Source organism: Dermacentor variabilis, unplaced genomic scaffold (assembly GCF_050947875.1).
Source record: "Dermacentor variabilis isolate Ectoservices unplaced genomic scaffold, ASM5094787v1 scaffold_12, whole genome shotgun sequence".
Taxonomy (NCBI): Eukaryota; Metazoa; Arthropoda; class Arachnida; order Ixodida; family Ixodidae; genus Dermacentor; species Dermacentor variabilis.
The window spans coordinates 50917202-50930088 of NW_027460280.1; the positions used below are offsets into that span (position 1 = coordinate 50917202).

The 12887-nt window shown below is 41.8% G+C and overlaps 1 protein-coding gene across 1 annotated transcript in view; it reads left to right on the forward strand.

Annotated features, from left to right (window-relative positions):
* The window catches only part of nst (phosphoglucomutase 3-like protein nst), a 50062-nt gene that overhangs the window by 14932 nt on the left and 22243 nt on the right, over positions 1-12887 (forward strand). The gene's annotated exons all lie outside the window — the stretch shown is intronic.

The following is a 12887-nucleotide window of genomic DNA, read 5'->3' on the forward strand; positions in this document are numbered from 1 at the left end:
ATTGAATTTCACAACCATTCCATATTGATAGTAATACTATACATGTATATTGTTTGTGCTTTTGGAATGTTGTATGTAAATGCTGAATATTTTGTGCTTTTTACTTCTTGTATCTATGCACTTGTTTGGCTCCACTTCATGATGCTTGGTTTGTTAGGGTCACCATCATTCTTTTAGCACACTGTTTCTTTATTTATTCTTATAGCGCCATACCTATATTTGCAGCATTTTTGAAGGTTAAAGAAACACTGATGTAACACTAAATCTGGCTGGACTGGTGGACTCTTTTTAGTACAGTTAAGAAGAATGAGAAACTGAAGGGTGTGCTTCTGTGTAAAGATCAGATCAACTGTAATGTTACAACATTCTTTGGACAGTTGTACTTCCTAAAATTGTAGAGACCTAGCTGTTCTTTTGAAAGCCAATAATGGCACCAAATAGCTGGCTCCACTACTGAGAGCTCTTGTGAACTTGCAGAAACAAGTCTTGCACTCTCAAAACAGCCCGATTATTGCGATTTCTAGCTACCAGCTGCTTGCTTGAGTGTTCAGTAGAGACGGCTTGGCTTATTCCAGTCCCATGCATTTCATTACTTCACTTTATTGTGGACCCATTTAAGGGCTATTACATGAAGGGTGGATAACAAATAATTAGTTGTTAACCACATGTTTTCAACATGGCAGGCCATTTGCTACTTTTCGCAAAAAGGGTGATGGGTGGGGAATTTCGGTAATATGTACTATGGGAAAGGTCGTTCCATTCTGAAGCTGCACATGGAAATAAAGAGGCTGAGAAAGTAGCATTGTGGGTATATAGCTGTCTGACTTAAAGGGCATGTCCGGTGCAAGGAGATTTGTGTTCTTATGGGGTGAAAAAATCTGTACAGTCATTAGTGCTGTAAGGAACTTGTGGAACAGGGCTAGAGTGGCAAATTGGAGATAATGGCAAGAGTAGATAGAACAGATTCTGCTTTTAAGAATGATACTTATGGTACAAGCTAGATGAATTAATAAAATGCGAGGAACAATTCTGTACTGTTTCAAGGGTCATGATGACAATACCATGACAATTCGATCAATAAATGGTTGTCACTGTGAAATTGTCCAAGTCACGTGATGTGTCTTGTAGCCTGGATGAATAACTTTTTCTTCTTCTCTAATGTCATACTCTTAATTCAAAACCCGTTTGTTTGATATCTGTGTTGGTGGGGTCCGAAATGATACCAAAATTTAGGTGAGGTATCGTGACATGGCTCGTAACCTAAATAATTGCATGGCTATTTCGGGCTTGCAGCATTTATTCCTGATTCAAAGTCCTTTAGTTTCATATCTGTGACTCTACAGTCTGCAAAGGCTTGGTCACACTCAGCCGACTTGACACTGACGCTGATCATCGACTGACTACTTGGCAGACTGTCACTGAGAAGCATTCTTTCACATTAGACTGACAACACTGTCGACGCGATCGATGACAGCAAGTCGTCACAGTGTAACGGGATTTTGTGACACCGACACCGACAAAACCAGTCTGCAGGCTGCTGTTGGCCACTCTTCGTGAAATCGGCCACAGAGCGAAAACATCGCAGGGATAATGGGATTACTACAGTAACTGCACCTGTATTTATACTTATTCACGCTCAAAATAAATGGATGCATGCTTCCGAAGTTGAAATGAATGGTTGTCAGCTCTTGCCAGCAGTCTGTGTCGAGCTACAGCTGGTGTGCAAATTTAGTTCAGCCGATAGCCTACCTGCAGCCGAGGGGTTTTGTGCATGTATACTCACTACCTGCGGGCCTGAACTAATGGCCCCTTCTTGTTAGACTGATGTGGCGCTGATATTGGTCTCAAGTTTATGCTAGTTCACTTCTGCCCATATTGACATGAGATAGACTGCCTTTGACTTCGTGCAGTCCGCATACAAAAAGTGGCAACATGGCACAGAAGTGAGAATCTGCTACAGTAAAGCCTCGTTAGTTGAAACATCATTAATTCAGAAAATTGGATAATTATCACTTTGTTTGGTCCCGGCAGGCATATGCATTATTTAATGTAATAAAACTCATTAATTCGGACATATTCGCTGCATATTGGTTAATTCGGGCAATTCTCGGAACTTGGCGAGCACAGAGCGACACAAAAGAGCAAAAACGGCGTTAGCGTCCACCGAAACGAAGCAGCAGAGTTCACATAGTCATAGTCATCAGTGGAAATCATATGTGAATGACAGCAACTCTGGAATGCTTTGTGCCTATTTGTGCCTTTAAAGCATTTATTATTGCATTTACTGCTGTGCATAGCACTGCATTTACTTCATGCCATCCTGATTGCGTAGTCTCCCTCCATGATCGCGTCAATAGAGGCTGCGGTTTCATGTGCAGCGGTTGCGGCAGTAATTTCGCTTTGACTCAATACGCGTGTCGGCTGCGTGCCTTCATAGCTGCGTAATCGCCGTCCATGATCGGGTCGCTAGCCGCCGCGGTTTCGTCCACAGCGGTTGTGGCAAACAGTAGTTTGGTATTAACTCTGTGCACAGCTGTCGAGGATGAAGTGCTCTGGCTACATTGCGATGGATGGACGATCTGCTGGTGACCAGCTCACTGACTAAAAAATAATCGTGATATGCACGCGGTAGTGAGAAGCGTGTCTCAGATGAAGAAGCACACCACGGCCCTGTTGTGAAGAAAGCCGCGAGGCCTTCGCTACTGCGAGCGCTATTCAGTCAGGAGATGACGAGAATTGAAGCTTCTGCACTGCTTTTGTGCGAAATAGAAACGGGATTTGCTGATTCGTTAAATAAAAGCGTGTTGATGTAGTAAGCACTTGTTTATTGTTTTCTTGATGCCCTCGATAATTCGACAGTCATATAATTCAGACATTTTTTTCAGTCATGTGAAATCTGAATTAACAAAGTTTTGCTACCAAAATGGGCAGTGAGAGCTGTTTGCGAAGCCTCGCCACTCATATCAGCTCGTCTGTGTGATGCGACACTAATTATATGCACAAATCTGTATGTTTTGCAGCATTTCTTTGGTATTTCTGGTCAGGGCTGTATAGTTTCCACTGTATTTGAAGCAAACAAATGGCGGCAAATATAAACAAATGTGCCCTGTACACAGCGGCCCCGTGCACCATAGCCATGTGCCGCAGTGAATGAAGAAGTTGTAGGGCCATCTATAGAGCAAGGAAACAAGCAAACATTCATAATGTATTTGCCTCTGGGATCTGATAGCACATATAATCTCAGCGGCAATGTCCAGCTTTTATAGCTGCCTTTGTTAGGCCTAATTGGCCAAGAAACTGAGGATGGATTTCGGGAAAAGCTCTCAGTTGTTGCTAATAGTTTGTTGTCGAAGCATCTTACTCAAATCACAAGCAAATATAGGTACCTGTTGGGTGCGATAAGACAAAACAGTGCAGGACGACCTGATAGATCCGAAGCGGTTCGCTTACCTTTGAAGGCGCTGCCATGTTCAGTCTTGTATGGTTGTGTAGTTGCAATGTGACAAGAAAAATGCCTGACTCTCTGCCCATGAGCCTGTCCCCACCGTTGCTCCACTGACATGGCTGTGAGCAATTGTTGGCGTCGGTGCAGTGTGACAGGGGCGCTGTCAGGACAGAAAATGCTGCCACCGACTGCTCACAGTCCAAAATCGGTGTATTGTTGGCCTGGTGTGAAGGGACCTTAATGGATCATATGTCGGCTAAATATATGCTGCTCTTAGCTTGGTCGCACAACTACTTCGTGTGTACAGCCTATTTTTCATTCAGAGCCTATTCATCTGATGCCCATGTCAATGGGTTCAGAAGTGAGTCCTGTAAAAATGAAATGTATGCAAAGTCACGTGACTCAACTCTTAATTTGATCATATAACTGTTTTGTACATACTGCCTTATTCTTTGTTCAGAGCTCGTTCTTCTGATACGGACGTTGCTATCAGAAGTGAGTTCTGCAAATGGAAATTTACAGATCATGGGACATGCCGCTTCACCAGATCATTTGAGGCTATTGTGGCTGAGGTCAAGGTTCATTTATTTCATATCCATGTCAATAGAACCAGGAATGTGTCTTTCACAGTAAAATATAAAGGCATTTGCTTGTACCAAAGTAACACTGTGTCCCATGGTAACATACCCGCCGTGGTTGCTCAGTGGCTATGGTGTTGGGCTGCTGAGCACGAGGTCGCGGGATCGAATCCCGGCAACGGCGGCCGCATTTCGATGGGGGCGAAATGCGACAACGCCCGTGTGCTTAGATTTAGGTGCATGTTAAAGAACCCCAGGTGGTCAAAATTTCCGGAGTCCTCCACTACGGCGTGCCTCATAATCAGAAAGTGGTTTTGGCACGTAAAACCCCAAATATTATTATTCCCATGGTAACAGTAAATTTATGAAAGGAATGCTTGATCTACATTATTTTGTGCACTCTCTTGACATAACTTTCCTTAGATCGAGTGACTGCTTTATTTTAGCTTGTTGTTCTTGCTTCTTACAGACCTTCTTGTTTTGGATACACATTTGAGGCTAGAAAGATTGTCATGTTATAGGATGGAACCAGGATGGAGGCGCTGCGCCCGTTGCGCCACACCACCAAGCTGCGCCAATTTGCACCAAAACACTAACTTCAGATGAAGTCGCTGAATTTTGTGGGACGTTTGTGTTCAGTGACAACCACACAGCCATGTGTTGGCTAGCATTTAGCCCTAGAAGCCAAGCTAAAATAATCTGAGTGTCGGTGTCTTTGGAATGTGGGTGTTTGGTGCTGCATTAAAATTTGGCTGCTGGAAAAGAGAAATCTCTGATGCTATACAATGCATTACAAATTTCTTATATCATTCTTTCACATTTGTGTAATGTGCAGTCCAGCTAAAAACAGGGTGTCTACCAACGGGGAAAACCGGGAATTCCCAGGGAATTTGAATAGTCTGGAAATACTCAGGGAAAACTCAGGGAATTTGTGCTTTTATCAGGGAAAATTAGCTGTAACTTTATTGAAAGGGAACGAAAGTCGTGTTAAGGCTGGCTCCAGTAACCGAGGAATTGCAACGAATCGTCATTGACGCCTTGTCATCGGCATGAGGTATTGCCAGAGTAGTTAACGACCGATTTTCAATACACCTGATTTTTCGAACATGTCAGATAATTCACGCGGCTTTGCAGCACCACCACATACTTCATATAGTCAGTGTATATTGCCGTGACTGCAGGTCTGAAATGGCATTAATCAAAGCCACCACCGTGCCATTTTGATTATCTCGCCGCCTTGAACCGGCACTCTCGCACGCAGATCCGCTGGCAGCCGCAGCCACCATCGCGTCAATGTTAGGCCTAGCTGCTTCTGTGTTCGCTATTAAGCTTCTCGCCGTGCGGTGCTTTGTTTTTCATTGAAAGAATTCACCGCTGTCAGCAATGGCACTGACTCCCCCTTTGTAATACTCGCGATTGTCTTCGAAGCTCGCAGAGCACAGTGCGTTGCGTAATGCCAGTCTCCGAAAGTTAGCTTCGCCTCAGTACAGCAGTGTTACGCGTTGAAGAATTGCAAGCGTGGGAAGGGGCAATTGTCACGTGACACATTATGTATTCCATAATTATACACGCGTGCACGCCCGTCTCCTGTCACACTACAAGCACCGATATGCCTGATAAGTGTACTGGCAAGCCTTAAGAGCTTTTTCGGACGTGCCTGTGGCAATTTTAACCCTTAAGAGGAAGCTTTAGCTCGGGCCCAACTCCGACACGGCCTATTCAAATACATGTAAAATGCAAAAACGTTTTTCTGAGATAACCCCTGGACCGATCTTAATGAAATTTGTTGCACTTGAGAGAGAAAGTTAAATTATAGTGACTGTTGGGAGTGCAATTTCGATTTAAGGCTTGAATTTCGTTAAAAAGATTTTCAAATATTCGACCGTTTGAAAAAAATAGAAGTACGACGTTTACAAATTCATAACTCTGCATCAAAAAAGATATCGCGGTTCTGTAAACGGCATTTATTACATCATTCAAAGCGGACACACTCTTTATGTCATTTTACATCTTACATGAATTTGTTATGTTGCTTACAAGCATGGGACAGAGCATGTGTTGGTGGGCTAGTTGGTTAAGCATGATTACAAAGACGGCGCCGAATAAAACAACACACGAAGAAGGGGGACACGCGCCTATGTGCTGTCTCGTGTCCCCCTTCTTCGTGTATTGTTTTATTCGGCGCCGTCTTTGTAATCATGTTTACAAGGGTTCTGCAAAAGCAGCATTTTCATATTACAAAATTTTTGATATTCATGTGTAACATATCAATTTTGTCCGCTTTAGGTGTACTATTAGATGCAATTCACAGATTCTTATTATCGTTTTTCGTTATTGAGTTACAGAGTTGTAAACTTGATAGTTTCATTTTTTGAAAATTTTCTATTTTTGCCAATGTTTAATAAAAAAATTGACGACCTAACTCAAAAATTCGCAACCTTCAGGCACTAGATTTTAAGCTTTTCTTTTAAATGCAACAAACCTTGTTAAATATGGTGCAGTGGTTGCCGAGAAAAACGAATTCTCCTTTTACATGTATTCAGATAGGAGCACCCGAGCTAACGCTTCCTCTTAAGGGCAGGTAAAGACATGCATTCATTTTTTTCGAACTGCCCGATTTTACGGACGTTTTTGCGGCCCTTAGGGAGTCCGAAAAATCGTAGGTTGACTGTACAGCTGATGAAGAAAATGCTTCAAATGGTCTGTGGGGCAAACGCGCGGTGGTAGGAGGGTGAGAAAAGAAAAGACTATGCATTGAGGAATGAACGGGAAAGGAAGCCTGCTGCCGCTTTTTTCAAGGAGCTTGTGCTCAAAAAACAAAGTGTTGGCTGACGCCGGCATGCAGGTGCCCCTCATCCAAACTGAAATAAACTCTTTAAAGCAGTGAAACACAACGCTGAGGCGTTGTGCGCAGGCTGTATGTCAGGAGAGTTGAGGTCGACACACCAGCTGTTGAAAATCTCATTTGTGACAAAGTTCGGGCCTCACACCAATGAGCTTGCTATAAATTGATAAAACTAGCTCATATCACCTTCAGTCACGGCATCCACATTTGTAGACACAACCTGTTTTTGCCATTTCTGCGCAGTGATAGCAAGGAATAGAGCATGAACATTAAGCTTACGCAAATTTGAAGATTCTGATAACCTAAATTAGTTACATTTTGCTTCTGAGTGATATGTGTCATTACAGAGTATCGCTTTGGTGAAGACACTACCATGTTTTACGTGATGCTTGATGTTGGGCATGTCGGTAGCAACCTTGAAATATATACATTTTTTTCGTTCTTGAAATGCTTGAGGTTAATGAATAACTTGTGCATGTAATTTGAGCGTGGATTTAATCCTTCTTATGAAGAAACGTAGCATGACTTACTTTACAATATTCAAAATTTAGTTACTCTAAGTATAATGACTCATCATAATATGCTCAGAGTCGTTCTATCACCTTGCTTTGCTTTCAGTGGAGTCTCAAGCACCACCTATGTTTCACACATGTATCGACAGTCGATCATACTTCATGACTGAAGTAGATATTCGAAAACATTTGTTTATGTATGCATCTCGTTTTTATTCGTATTTGAAAATGTTCCACTCAATTTGCAATGAGTTTTACCTTTTTTTTCAAAGATATTTTATTCGCTGTGCATTTTACTAACCCCTCACTTCAGATTTTTAAAAAATAAAATAAATGTTACTCCCTACTGTTCAAACTGGATTAAGTTGTTTATAGCATGCTTATTAGAGAGTGACAGCATCGGGCGACGTAGTGTCAGCCTGTCTTAACGTAAAACAAAGTTATGTGTCACTCAGGCAATTTTGCAAAGGCACTCAAGGAAAACCTGGAAAACTGAAGGAATTTGGGAATGTCAACTTAGTAGACACTGTGTAAAAATGATTTGAACTGGAGCTCTTTATGGGGCAGTCGGAAAAGAAAACCACGCTCTCAGCTGAATGAGTAAGTTGTATGGACTGTCATACAGTTAGGGCTCGCTTCTACGGCTTATTGTTAAGTATGTGTCACATGTTAAACCATGCGTATAACATTAAAATATATTTCACACATGAACAATGTCTGGTAACTATGATGGTGATGCGGCATGCTGACAAAATAGCTGCTTGCTTTCGTGAAAATTATTGACCAGAAATAGCCAATAGCAGCCATAATCATGACTCAAATTCACACTGCGGGTACCCTATATTCTGCACAATCACAACATACAAAATCAGCCTTTTGTGGCCACAATACTCAAACCGAGGATGTAAAGTTTCGGTTTTAGTCTACCGTAGCAGCCAGATGACGGTAGTAAAGGGTTGGAGTATATGCGAACGACAGAATTGCCTTTTGTGGCAGTGATGTTCACGACGCAACTTGCGCAGTTTTAAGAAACTGTTGTTTGGCATTCAAGATATTGGTCGCAGTTTTGCTTTGACTTTGGGGCAGCCCTAGTAATCGAGCTTGTGCAAAATATTGTTCAGCAACACTGATTGGAAAGCCACTGAACATTTTTTTTCCCTTTATTCTTTTCATAAATGTCAGTTTGTTTTTCCTTTCTTCCTGTCAAATTTTGTGGAACACTGGCAAACATGCAATGACCGACAAAGTAACTTCGCATTCATTCTATGGTACTCTGCTATGCCAACTTAATGTCACCAAGACTAAAGAGATAACTGAGTGCATTACGTGAACGGAATGTACTTGTTGATGGGTGTTGTTCATGGTTGTCACAGTCAGTATTTCTTGTTCGTTGTGTACGAATATGTCTAATTAGCTAACTTTATAAACTCGCCTAATAGACAAGATGTCAGTAAAGAAAGTTGTTGAGGATATAGAAACATGAGCAATAAAAGGATTTAAAGCACCCTTGGATTTGCATTATCAGTTATCGTTACCCAATAAGTGAGCTAATTATTGTTAGCTAATTAAATATTAGTTGCTTGGGCACAAAAAAAAAACACCTTTTGACTAGCATTAACAAAAGCTTATCAACATACAATGGGTGCGGTTCGCGTGGATCCCTCAGTTATTTTTTTTTTCTTGGCCACAATTAGTTGGCACGTCTGGTATGTAACTTATTAGCAGTTTCCAAGGAACACATATGGGTTTCCTTTGTCGGGTGTATGACATTTTTTTCCTCTAGTGAACTTTCCTCCACCTTGCAGGCTTCTGCAGAACTGATTTGCCGTAACCTAATAGGGTCCTGCAAAGTCAAATAGAGAGCATCTTTTCTTGACTTGTCTGTATTTCACTCATGTTGAGCCTTACCTAACGTTCTCCAAAACGTGTATCTTCTGCTCTATAACGAACAATTCCGGCTCCATACCTGCTCCGATGTGTCAAATTTACTGCTCCCAGCACTGCTCCGCAGCTCCCTTGGCCGCTTCCATCCCTGTATAACAATGAAATTGTATATAACAATTATATTGACTGTACTCTGGTATCATTGTAACATGACACCTGTGTTGTTGCTATTGCATGATTTTTTATTTTGGGTTCCATTAGGCTGTCTCATTAATTACAAATCCTAGGGGAAAAACCTCTTAATGTAATATGCATTGCACTCTTATGCATTCAGATTAGTTTCCCTTACATTTCAATCAGTATACCTGGTGCAAAGATAAATTTTCATGGCACCATGGATAATTGTATGGCACTTGGATAAAATTTATGGGTGCTTAGACGTGGCTATAAAGTTGGCATTTGGATTGAACTGAACAATAAAAGCTGTAGTTGTCTGCTTGAATACTCCTTTATTCTTTATTGCTGTAAAATTTGTTTTTTAAAATATCAACACATTACTGCAGCACTTAGTTAACATATTTTCCGGACTACAAGTCTGTTTGTTCCCCAAACTTTTGTCAGTGTGTCTTGCACAACAGTGCAACATCTTCATCATCATCAGCCTATTTTATGTCCACTGCAGGATGACGGCCTCTCCCTGCGATCACCAATTACCCCTGTCCTGCGCCAACCGATTCCAACTAGCACCCGCGAATTTCCCAATTTCATCGCACCACCTAGTCTTCTGCCGTCCTCTACTGCGCTTCCCTTCTCTTGGTATCCATTATGTAACCCTAATGGTCCAACGGTTATCTAACCTGCGCATTACATGACCTGCCCAGCCCCATTTCTTTCTCTTAATGTCAATTAGAATATCGGCTATACCCGTCTGCTCTCTGATCCAAACCGTTCTCTTTCTGTCTCGTAACGTTATGCCTAGCATTATTCGTTCCAATGCTCTTTGCGTGGTCCTTAACTTGTTCTCTAGCTTCTTTGTCAGTCTCCAAGTTTCTGCCGCATATGTCAGCACCGGCAAAGTGCACTGATTGTACACCTTCCTTTTCAATGATAATGGTAAGCTTCCAGTCAGGAGCTGACAAAGTCTGCCGTATGTGCTCCAACCCATTTTTATTCTGTGAATATCCTTCTCGTGATCAGTGTTCCCTGTCAGTAATTGACCTAGGTAAACAAACTCCTTCACAGACTCTAGAGGCTGACTGGCGATCCTGAACTCTTGTTCACTTGCCCACCCGCCGTGGTTGCTCAGTGGCTATGGTGTTAGGCTGCTGAGCACGAGGTTGCAGGTTCGAATCCCGGCCACGGTGGCCGCATTTCAATGGGGGCGAAATGCGATGACACCCGTGTACTTAGATTTAGGTGCACGTTAAAGAACCCCAGGTGGTAGAAATTTCCGGAGTCCTCCACTACGGCGTGCCTCATAATCAGAAAGTGGTTTTGGCACGTAAAACCCCATAATTTAATTTTTTTTTCACTTGCCCGGTTATTTATCATTATTTTTCTCTTCTGCATATTAATCTTAAACCCCACTCCTGAAGGTCCTGAATCATTTGTTGTAACTCGTCTGCAGTGTTGCTGAATGGAACGGTGTCATCGGCAAACTGAAGGTTGCTGGGGTATTTGCTGTCGATCGTTAATCCTAAGCCTTCCCAATTTAACAGTTTGAATACTTGTTCCAAGCACGCAGTGAGTAGCATTGGAGAGATTGTGTCTCCTTGTCTGACCCCTTTCTTTATAGTTATCTTCCTACTTGTGGAGAATTAAGGTAGCTGCGCAATCTCTGTAGATATTTTCCAGGATATTTAAGTAAGCGGTCTGTACTCCTTGATTACGTAATGCCTCTGACTGCTGGTATCTCTACTGGATCATATGCTTTTCGTAATCTATGAAAGCGATATATAGAGGCTGATTGTACTCTCTGCATTTCTCGATTACCTGTTCGATGACATGGATGTGATCCATTGTAGAGTATCCCTTCCTGAAACCTGCTTGTTCCCTTGGTTGACTAAAGTCCAGTGTTGTCCTTATTCTATTGGAGGCTATCTTGGTGAATATGTTATATAATACTGGGAGTAAGCTAGTGGGCCTCAAATTTAATGTGCCGTGCGAGACAGATTGTCCACACCAGCCATTTATTGCAAAATGAAAACACGTATAGGACTGCGCTCGAATTTTGGATTAGGGAGTATTGTAATTGTCTGTGAACTTTTTTTTTTTTTTTCTGCCATGATTTGCGGCTAGTCAAGGTTATGTTTACAAAAATTTGCTGCCATGAAATTTGCGAGTGTTGCATTTTGCAATGAATGTACAAGTCTGAAAAACCACATTTCATCATGCTGACCGAGCAAAAATGTATGCGTCCTTTACACCGCTGTGACTAATATGCCAATTTTTTCTTCGAAAGTCGTGAAATGTAGTGGGGGTGCAATTTATATAATTGTCTTATAAAGGGTGTTTCACATAACTTGAACCAAGGATTTTAAAAAAGTGGGTAGCCATAGCTGAATGAAACCAATGGCGTATAGTTTGCCTTCATGTAGTTCAGTATTTTTTATATTCTGTTTACTTAGTTAATTAACTAAAATGAAATATGCAAAATTTTTAATATTCAATTTAGAGCCAAGTGCATTTTGTTGCTTTGCAGAGGAGATTCAGAAACGACCAATCCAATTTTTGTGGCTGCGTACATGCTCCGTGGCAAATTTTTTCGGCGTGTAAAGAAAGCCTGTGAAATATGAAATAAAACCATGTGACTGCGCTTTGTGCAATCGGATTGTAGCACTCTCAATCATGCTTTAGGCAAAAGAACTGTGCATGCTGTCTGTGGCGAAGTGAGTGGCCGCAGCTCTAGGAATTGGCTTCACGGTGCGCCAGTATCTTTGGCGGTGGCACACGGAAAGGAAGAGCCATCATCCCTGATACACAATAGGCTCAATGCACGGTTGAGAGCGCTGCAATACGATAGTGCACGTGCACAGTCGCGGGAGTTTATTTCATATTTTGTGGGCTTTCTGTAAAGTATCAATTAAATCACCACGCAGCATGTACGTCCCCACAAAAAATTGGATCGGCCGTTCCTGAACCCCACTACAGCGCAATGAAACGCACTTGGCCCAAAGTGAATATTAAAAATTTTGCGTAATTGATCTTAGCTCATTAGCTAATTAAGCAGAATATAAAATATACTTTCAGAAGCGCCACATGACGCCAAACCATATCTTGTTAACCACTTCTTTAAAATTCGTGGTTCAAGTTACCTGCAACATCCCGTATAAATGTGGAAATAAAACCCGTACCACTTCTCTCCAAAATGGCTCAGGCCTGAACCTATAAATAAATTAAATATATATATGAGCATTCTCAGAGGGTAGTACTGAGAATGCACATTTGACCTGGGACCCGTGATTTTGCAAGTAGTTGCTGAAAGTACATGTGCAAGCATTAGAAAGTGTCCTGTTGGGCTTTCTTAATGGTAGAAGATACACATCAACCTTGTTGTGTTGCACATACTGGTACAGAGGTGTTAGTGAATCCTTTGTGAAAGATGTTTGCTTTCATTGCATGGC